Here is an 11,106-nt window from a genome sequence, read left to right as displayed (position 1 = left end):
TGTTGCATTTAAGTGATATATTGGTTGTACAAATTGTTTGTTATTTGCTTGATACAAAAGGACATTCTTTATAACCAATTGCTTTATTATCACGCATTTGTAATATTTGTATGCTAGAACTTTTTGTATTCTTTTTGAAAAATAAAAAATAAATAGCTCACTTGTCATTCATTTTAATCCTTAATTATCCATCCAACACTGAAAAGGTGGTCCTTGTGAAGAATCTCATCACTATATTCCCTCAGCTGAAAGTCATTTACAACAATAGTTTGATGAAGATCAAGTTTGTTTTAACCAAGGTATAAGGTTTTTTTAGGTGTGATTTTATGAATTATCTATTCTGTCAACATTTGATGAATTAGAAAATGTTTAATGTTTTTAAATGTTAACAATTATTTTCTTAATGACCAACACATCCTCACTCCCAGGTCGGCCTATGTTGACGTTATGTCAAGTCCCCTGCCGGCTTTTTCCAACGCAAGGGGGGGGGGCCTTAGCGTCCATTTTCAACGCAAGGGGGGGGGCCTTAGCGTCCATTTTCAGCTATCCGGGATGTCCATGTGCTTCTATGGACGCTCATGGAAGCACGCATTCGTTTGTGTCGACTGCCCTTAAAGGCAATGAGAGCGTCCATTCTCATTGGATAACGGAGAATTGTACACCCGGAAGTAAATATTCCCCTTACTGACGATTGATTTTACAGTGATATCTGCACTATTCATCGACTAAAAAACACCAGATCATCCTTGTTAATTACACAACATTGATTGGTTTAAATTGTGTGCAATGCTTTTGTATTTTTCCCCTTCGATTCGGAGAAACAAATCTTTTTTCGGAGTAAAGGATGGCAGAAGACACTACACTACCCAGAATCCCCAGCTATCGTTTGGACTACACCATGTGCTCTGTTTGACGTCACGTGATCTTCACATTTCTCCCTGCAGAAAAAGAAAACATGGCCGAACTTCGTTTTATTCTGGGTGTAAAATGCCTATTTTAAAGTTAGTTTGGCCATTAAAATGCGTTTTGATGTCATTTGATGAGAGAAATATGAGTTGTTATTTCAGATGATGTGTGCAGTGGATGTACATGATCTTTAGTTTGCTAGTTATTACGAAGATTACTTCAGGAAATTGCGTCCAACGTTTTCATTGTTACCAAGGTGGTTGCTAGGGACGCTGCTATCGATATTATTTCTGTTATGTGGTGTAATATATATATATATATATATATATATATATTAGCTGTACACTTTACGAATATAATAGTTTTTTATGGACAATTTTACCATTCAATCTCGTCCAACTGATTTTGCTGCCGTCACTCCTCGGCTCTTGGTAGTGCAGGCATTTATCAAACCGGGCAACTCCGGGTTTCCTTGCAGCTGTCAATCAAAGTCCAGTGGCTCCGCTCCAAAATCCCAGACATTTTTTACGTGTGCGTAGACAGACTCCGCGAGGCTGACACTCCCGCGAGCGAGCAAGAAGGCTGTCTCTTTCGCGAGTGAGCGCAGAGCCGCTCGCGGGCACAGAGCCGCTCGCGGGCACAGAGCCGCTCGCGGGGGTTTAATCTGCGCGCGGGGGTTTAATCTGCGCGCGAGGGTCATTTTATGCGCATGTAAAAGCACATTTTATGCTCGCGAGTAGCTTGTTTTACGCGCTAGAATATTGACCCAAATTTGACTCCATATCTCTCTCTCTCGCTCGTTCGCGCAGGCACACAAAATGGCTCGTCACACACACACACACACACACACACACACACACACACACACACACACACACACACACACACACACACACACACACACACACACACACACACACACACACACACACACACACACACACACACACACACACACACACACACACACACACACACACACACACACACACACACACACACACACACGGCTCCGGCCAAAGTCACCTCCACCTGAGCTACTTGCAAGGCCTATTATGTGCAGAATCCCTGGACGTTTAAGGACTAAAAAACGATCAATTTTTCACTTTGCTGTTAGCAAATCATTTGGCGCTCTAGCTAACAGTAAGTCACTCAAGTGTCACAAAGTAATTTAGCCCATGGGTAGGTCAAAAATCGAATGGGTGCTGGCCATTGGCCTAATCATATCACCTGTGTTGGCTTTATGTTTTTAGTCAAACATTTGTTTGTTTCACATTTGCATTGATGTAATCAATACTTTTTCTAATTTAATAAAAATAACAATAATAATTTTCAATAATTTTTGCATGCGATGGGTACACGATGCCCTCACGATGGCCTTACGAAGGGCAAAATAGACACACGAAGTCAACACGAAAATGAACCTTCGCAAGGTCCTTCTGCAAAATCTTTGGCATGTCAAAGATTTTGCCACCGCTGCCGAAGTTGCTGCCGGAGCCTGATAAATTCCACCGGCGGTCATACGATGGCTTAAGATGCCCTCACGAATGCCTTACGAAGGGCAAAATGGACACACGAAGTCAACACGAAAATGAACCTTCACAAGGTCCTTCGGCCATGCTTTGTGATGCCAAAGATGTTGCCACCGCTCCCGAAGTTGCTGCCGGAGCCTGAGAAACTCCACCGGCGGTCATACGATGGCTTAAGATGCCCTCACGAATGGCCCGATGTTGCTACGATCACAGCCGAATTTGAAATGTTCCTTTATCGTGTGTCCATCGGGAGTCAATTTCGGGATAGTGTGACAGGGCCTTAAAGGAGGAAACTACAAAAAGCCATATTTGAGACTTGCAAATGGTTAAAATGGCAGTGTCACTTTAAGGTCGTCTTAAAACAACACTGAGCCAGAATACTAACACAGGAACTGCTTTATTTATCCTAGAAAAAAAGAAATCTAGGACATTTTAATAGCCAGGATTGCCAAACAGGGATTTGTCCCCACTAAATTAATCTAAACTGCATTGCTGAGAGGGAACAGCCCATAACAAGATGAGATTAATTGGTAATCTGATTTAATTCATTTGTTAAACCTCTGATCGGAGCAACACTTATCCGGGTGTCATGTGTTTCCACTGTGCTAAAAAGCTCCAAAATACAGATTTACTAAAGAAGTGTTGGGCTGCTTTACATTTAGCTACAGTCTTCAATCAATTTATATTTTATCTGGAGAGCTGAAGTGCAGCAGAAACGGCAGATGATAATATGATTATCTTCACATGGTAATTTAATAAACCACACTGTATCTGCCTATCTTTCGGGAATTTGTGAGGAGTGAGAGTCAGACCTGCACATACCCTGGGTGGCGTGGGGAAGAGTGTTTGCGTGTGCAGAATGTGTTCCATGTTGATCATAAAGCCTGATGTTTCCATTTGATATCGTCCAGATGCAACAAAATACAGCCACAAAAGAGAAGCAATGAAAATACCTCAAATCCAACTGTTTTCCAGTCATTTTGCCTATAAACAAAACTTTTAACATTGTTCTTGCACGTAATAATAGAAGTGGTTAGAAAACAGAGTAATTTGAGGTAATAACATTCCATATCATTAAAGAGCTAACTAAATGATAAGCTACTGCTCATTCCTGTGTCTGTCTCACAGTGGGAAAGAGGAAGCTAAAAAAAAGAAAGTTGGTTTGGCTCGTTTAAGGAATGAATGTCATTTAAAAACTAGAGAATGCAATTCCTGAAGAAATTGCTAGTGGGAATGCTTTATGCTGAAAAGCTGACGCTAAACTGCTATGCTGAAATGTAATGTGTAACAAGAAAGTGAAGAATTTAGATTGAAATAATACATGAACACTGGGGGCTTGAATGTGTGATGAGTGAAGAAAAGAAAGTAAAAAGGCTTGGAAAAGCAGCAGAATATTTGAACTGGAAACTTTTGAACTAATTTGATGGCGAATGATCTGCCGCCATGCCAACGGCATTTGATGACATCCCATAATACGCTTAGATGCGTTGATGGCTGCATCGTTACCAAACCTGTGAAGTTTTGGGCCGTTTGGAGCATTTTCACTGAAGTTATGAGAAAACCGTGTTTCATGGTGAGCATTGTGTTGCCATGGCAACGACATTTGAAGAATTCTCAAAACTGTCACGTAGATGTCTTCACGGCTGGACTGTTAGCACACATGTGAAGTTTTTGAACATTTGCATAGGAGTTATAGTGACATCATATTTTATGGCGAGGGAAACGAGTGCTGTTTTGACCCTTTTCATAGGCGTTACGACAACATCGTGTTTTATGGCGAGGGATGTGTTTCCATGGAAACGGCATATGGTGAGATTTCAGATTTGACGTAGAGCTGTTGAGGCATGGAAAGGTGATATACAGGTGAAGATTGTGGGACGACCGGACCGTGTCCATTGGAGCCACAGCCTCATCGTGTTTCATGGCGAGTGGTCGGTGGCCATGGTAACGGCATTTGATGACACCCCATACTACGCTTAGATGCGTTGATGGCTGCATCGTTATCAAACCTGGGAAGTTCTGGGCTGTTTGGAGTATTTTCACTGAAGTTATGAGAAAACCGTGTTTCAAGGCGAGCATTGTGTTGCCATGGCAACGGCATTTGAAGAAATCTCAAAACTGTCTCGAAGATGTCTTCACGGCTGGACTGTTGAAGTCTGCTGCATGTCAGTTGGAGTGATGACATCATCGTGTTCCATGACACAGGTGTTTATATTTGAGCTAACGAGGTGTGCAGAGATCACAGGTTTCCATTGTTCTGAATGAGAGATAAACCTCTTACATGTGAATGTTTTGTGGAAGAACCGTAACAGATATCTGTGAAATTTCAAAACGTGAAGCATGTCAAGGAAGTTGAGTATCTGAAGTGTATTTTATGTGTAGTTTCGGCTGCTACCGTGAGGAAATATCTGCCTGAAATTACAATGGGCTTTAATGGAGGCATGTTGAACGTTTTTGTCACTTCATGCCCTCAACAGGCATTTTGTTGAATTGTTTTGCTTAACTATTTGTCATTTTTCAAGCTACGAGATGTTTTCCTACGTTTGTCATGAAAAATTATGTCTCAGGAATGTAGGGTTTGGGAATTATGGCAGTTTAAAAAAAATATATGAAGGCAAATTTCAAGATTTCCTACCCTCTAGCTGTGACTTCACGCACTCTAGTTAAAGAGCCTGTGACACCATCCCAACAACTGTTGTGCAATGAAATATTGGGCTACTAGTAATCTCGAACCGTCAGTTTAAAAAAGAAAAAGCGATACCGTTCCGTTAAATATCAATAATTTCGAACATCGCGGGGAAATTCCTTCGACTCATTTTGAAGTTTTGGGGGAAGCCGGAAGTGACGTCAATGCGGGAACGCTTCGAGAGCCAAACACGGACAAAGTGTGTTGTCATGCGTAGAAATGGTGAATTACTGAGATTAGGCACGTTAATAACGTTTTAATGAAGTTGACTACAGTATATTCATATTCGTCAGTGCTTTCATGTCAATTCGGCGACATAAACATAAATGATCGTGGTGAAGATGATGATTACATTAGGATTAAAAATCGGGAGTGAGAGCTGCTGAATTTCCTCCCGTCGGATGTGATATAAAAACAAATCGATTATTTTTGTGGTTGTAAACTCAAGTGGATGAAACTACATTTATTAGTGCTTTCATGTCAATTCGGTGAACATATGAACACATTAAATGATGAGTGAGGATGATGATTAAAAATCGTTTGTTTGAGCCGGTCTGCATTTCCTGATGAGAAAACAAACCAATGCTTTTTGTAGTTGTAGTACACCAACAACATGGATTAAACGTTTGTTTTTTTTACCACAATGTTGGGGAAATTAATGGATAAAATGCACGGATTATTATTATTATTCCCACTCCGATCGGGACACTAGGTCCACCGTTTCCCCGCAGCGAGGCTCCCCCCGTTGACAATTTACGTGGGCTGGGTGCAGTGGCGGACTGGCCATCGGGACGAATCCCGATGGGCCGGTACCGAAGTGGGCCGGTCGGATAAGTAACTAGCACATCCCCCATAGGCGGCGCGTGAGGCTCAGGTTTGAGAAGGCTAAATAACTTATTTTACCTGACGCTGCCCGCCTCCGGCGTTTATAGAAAAGAGATCCACTCAGTGTGCGGAGTTTAAATCTCTCAAGTCATATTACAGGATAAAGGAAATACAGTTTAAACTGCCGTATGCAGAGAAGACGCCGACGTGTCGCACTTATCATTCATATTACATCATCAATCAGATCATCGATCATATAATATCATAATATATCATATATTTCCTTATCTGAGTCAGCTTCTCCAGCCTCATCTGGCCGTGCAACACTCACAGTGTCACAGACTGTATGCAGAAGTATTATTTAACACATTATGTTGACGAAACACTCGAGACAAATGTAATTAAAGTCAGATCCACTCGTGTCTTAGACGTGGACGCGCTCTCAGCTGGAGAGAGAAACCCTGGCTTGATTTACCGAGTTGATAACCAGCGTCGTAGGACCGCTTAGCGAGATCTCGTTTATTAGTTTGTTGTTGTTAGTTTGTTTGTTACTCAAACATATCCAGGGTCTGTTGAACTGGCTTCGTAGTACAGGGCACAGGTGGCTAGCAGCGCTAATGTCAAAGACACAGACATTATACATTATATTTGTATTTTACCAGGATGCAGTGACACAAATATTTACATATTTACATTTACTATCTACAGCCCCCGTCGCCCCTGACATCCCCCACTCCCCCCGTTGACAATTTACTAGCGGTACCGAAGTGGGCCGGTCGAGAGTCCCGGGATGATTTTTAGTCCCATTCCACCACTGGCTACATGACCGTATGATCGCCCATATTGACGCACCTCATTCCTAAACTTCTAACAGATACAACATAAACCGATCCTTCAGCCTCATATGAGCTCTCAGACACCTTCAACATTAACCTGTCATCGCTGTCTGAGCTTGCTGCTGTGTGCGCCGTCGTGCGTTTACATCTGACTGTATATATATATAAAGGTTTACATGCAGATGCTGGGATCCTGGACGGTGCAGCTGGAGCGCTGTGCCCGCAATGACGTCACCCATCATTTGGCGGGACTTGAAGAATCCGCGAGAAGATCCAGAAAATTGTCAACATTGAAGGCAGATTAATGGTTATCAAAGTACAAATATCCAAAATCAGTTCAGTAACGGTTTTCAAGGGGACAATATGTACTCATATTGATGGGTTTGGATGATGGGGGAAAACCGTGTCACAGGCTCTTTAATGTTAAAATCTGAAGAAAACCTCTAAAACAAGGTATGAACAATGTTTAATATCTCTAAAAGTATGAATCAGATTTAAAAGTTGTTTTAGACGAATAATGTTAGAAAGATGTGTAACATTTTAAAGTTAGAATGAGGTTTCTGAGTGAAAGTATGAATGAACAGTTAGCAGTTGAAGTCGCATGAACATTTGTTGAAGTTGAAGAATTTCTCCATTGAATTCAATGGTTAAAAATGTGATGTATTATGGGATGTATCTCTGGAATTATGAAAGTTATGAATGATAAAAGTAATAGCCACCGATTCCCGACCGAGCTGAACGTTTTGATGTTTGAACGGAGTTTCTGCGATGTTCAATGCGGGAGGAGAAGAGGGCCAAAATAAGTCGGCGGAATAATAATAATAATAAACTTTTCGTGCGTAGAATAACAGTTAGTTGGAATGCTGTATCAGCATTCCAACTAAAAAACAGGTTGAGTGTAACAATATTATGTCAATTAATAAACGATGCTTTTTAATTTGATTGATTTAATATCATTCGAAATGCTATTGCTATGTTATTTCTGACTTAATGTAAAACAAGCAATTCATTGATTATGCAAGAACATAATTGACAGTTTAACTGACCATGAAAATCATTGGCTGTAGCTACGGCGGGACAATATGGAGATAACATCACAATATCTTTGGCCCAAAAAACTAATTTTCTAGACTATATGGTAGGGTTGACAATTTGCGCTTTCACAAAATAAATACATTTTTATACAATGTTAATTTCACACAGATGACTGAGCCCTTCCAAGCCCGCCGTTAATTCAGGAATTCAGATGCTGTAGTGGGCTTAAAAAAAATCGGATGCACTCTTTTTAAATTGGAACACTTCCGAGAACGTTTTCAATATCGTCGGTAATTGTTCCAGTCCGTCCAATCTCCTCCATCACCCAACACCACCAGTGTGTCCCATACTGAGCCCATTACTCCCGCTAACCCATCCATGCTCTGGAATAAACAAATAAGACACGTTTATAAAAAACACATGGATCCCAGCATTTCATACGCAGTCCCGTCTTAATGTCCTTCAGTTGTTTTTGTTTATTGTCATTAAAAAGCTTCCCAGTCACCGCCTCTCTTCCTCTGAGCACATCAGACACCCATTAAGTTAGCTGGCAAGCATGACAATCACAGAAGGAACAGAGGACAAGACATCAGATTAGCATTGTGGGATAGAAAAACAATAAGACCGAGCAACATGCTGAAGTACTGAAACACAAAGAGAGTCACCTTCATCCTCACTGGGAGGCCTGGGTTGTTAATAAGGCCAATACTAGAGCATAGAACACATGTGAGCGTGTGTGTGTGTGTGTGTGTGTGTGTGTGTGTGTGTGTGTGTGTGTGTGTGTGTGTGCGTGTGCGTGTGTGTGTTATTGGAGGTTGTGGAGGATGGACCTGAGGTTGATGCAGAGGAAGTTGTGTGTGTGGTTGGCTTTGTGATTGAGCTCTTGTATTTGGAGGTGGAGGGAGGACCGCTCAAACAGACGGCGGTTCTTCTTGGACAAAATCAAAGAAATACACAACAACCCGTCAGTCCAAAGACAGTCATTGAAAACATAGTCCCATGAGTCAGCAGGAGCGATACAGATCTATTAAACGATTAAAAATTCTCAAAAGCATCGATACATATCATCATCTTTAAAATACGCCTTTGTTTTCAAGTGACTATTGATCATTTCCGCTCAAGAGCACCTAGTTCGTACACATTCAATGCTACAGGTGCTAGGCTAAATAGATCGAGAGCTCAGTGAGTATGAGGTAAGCAATTTCAAATATTTTAATGTAGAAATGCAGCATTTGTTCATTCTATTTGTCTGTGAATAAATGCTACAACTCCTTAAAACCCAACCTATTCCTGCGTCTTGCTGCTGATTATAGTGAAGGGGGTGAGCCCAGATGTGAGGAAGAATTTTGGCCCAGGCTCACTTAATGAGGGCTGACCTTGAAGGTTGACCAGCTTTTCACATTTAAGAGACAAGCTGCTCACCAGCTTTGACCAACAGCAAGACCTTCAACAAATGGAGGACTTTTTTCATTATTTTAGTGAAAAGAAAAGATTGTTTATCATTGTAATGTCTGACAAAATCCAGTAATAACAATGCCAGAGTCATACTTAAGTTGCTTTGAGTTGATATGTGTGCACAGTGCAACTGATTGGGTTAAATGGACGTCAAACACAGGAAGAGGAATCACTAGCGTTATTATTAGTACTCATCATAATTAAACCTGTTATGGTCTGTACAGGATTATATGTCGATCCCATTGTTGAGATATTCAAATCTGGACCAAAGAGGTCAACGGACTTTCTTCATAGTTTATAAGAGCAACATTTCCATTGCTAGATTCACGATAAAGATTTTTGGAAATGGTGAAGGTGTGGATTTCTTATGACCACAACAAACTGAAAGATTGTGCTGACATAACAATCATGTGGTTCTATTTCGTATGGCTTCACCCTCTAAGGCAGGGGTGTCAAACTCAAGGCCCGGGGGCCAAATCCGGCCCGCGACTTCATTTCATGTGGCCCCACAAGAGCTTGCAAATAATATAATATGTTTGTTATACGGTTACATGCCGATTTACAGAAGCACGTTGCCCATAAACTACATTTCCCACAATGCATCTCAAATTTGACTTTTTTCTTCTAAATATGCCTTTTTTCTCAGAATTTACTTTCTTTTTCAAAATGTCACTTTTTTTTTAATTGTGCTTTTCTTTTAAAATCATTTTGTGATATGCGCACTGAAGAGACTTGCCATTATTTGCCCTAGACTTCTGCTTTCAGACGTAGTTAATTATGAAGTTATTACCCTATCCGATAATAATCCAATGCAGAGGCAATGATGTAATAATACATTATTTTAAATATATTAAATATTTATTTTTATATAGTCTTAAAGTTACACCCGGCCCTTTGAGTGCAACCATAATGCGAATGTGGCCCGTGATGAAATTGAGTTTGACACCCCTGCTCTAAGGCTATCGCTATTGGGTAATCCCCCTGCACAGCACTGAAACACTTGTAGTCCACACCCACCCGCAAGGTGGGCCCCACCCTCGGGCTCCCTTCCGGTATAAATAGGAAGGAGGCCCGACAATCTGCTCCCTCTTTTCTTCAGCAAACCAGCACAGTTACTGAAGCACAGCAAATTGAGAATCATCATGAGCAACAACTGCGTCCGTGATTGTTCCTCATGTGGCTCTGGGTTCATAATGAGTTATGACCAGCACACAGTATGCGAATCCTGCCTGGGGTCAGAGCATGCGTACGCGGCTCTAAACCAGCAGGTAGCATGCACACACTGCGCCCGTCTCCCCTCGGGCGACAGGAAGCGGAGAGCGGACGCTCTTGCTGCTGTGGCCGAGGAGGACGATTGGCCTGTCCAGGCTTACGAGCCCGCGGACGGGGCCTCGTGTCCCTTGGGCCGGGCAGGAGTCCGAAGAAAAGCAACTCCTGCCCCGCCTCCCTCCACGGTTCACCGTTCGGTTCTCCCCTCCCTCCTCTCCTCCGGACGGGGGAGACAGAGTCGGAGCAGGGTGCCAGCTTGGCGGCCGAACATGCTTTCCCCCTCTCCGTCACCACAGCGCGGAGGCGAATAACATCGCGCTGCTCTCCAACTCGGTGGTGACACTGGTAGAGCGGTCCACCACCGAGGCAGAGGAAATCAGCAAGGCGGCCAGCACGGCGCTCATTCTGTGCACGTCTGTTGCTGTCTCCCAGGCGAGGATTTACGCGTGGGTGACACAGATCCAGCACCACCTCTGGCTGAAGCAGGCGTCTGTTAGGGAGACGGCCAGAAAAGTGCTACAGGACGCTCCAATCAGCCCGGACGGGCTGTTCGGACCCCAGT

The sequence above is a fragment of the Pseudochaenichthys georgianus genome, chromosome 21 (assembly GCF_902827115.2).
Source record: "Pseudochaenichthys georgianus chromosome 21, fPseGeo1.2, whole genome shotgun sequence".
NCBI lineage: Eukaryota > Metazoa > Chordata > Actinopteri > Perciformes > Channichthyidae > Pseudochaenichthys > Pseudochaenichthys georgianus.
The sequence above is the reverse complement of the archived record's forward strand: the minus strand, read 5'-3'. Positions refer to the sequence as shown.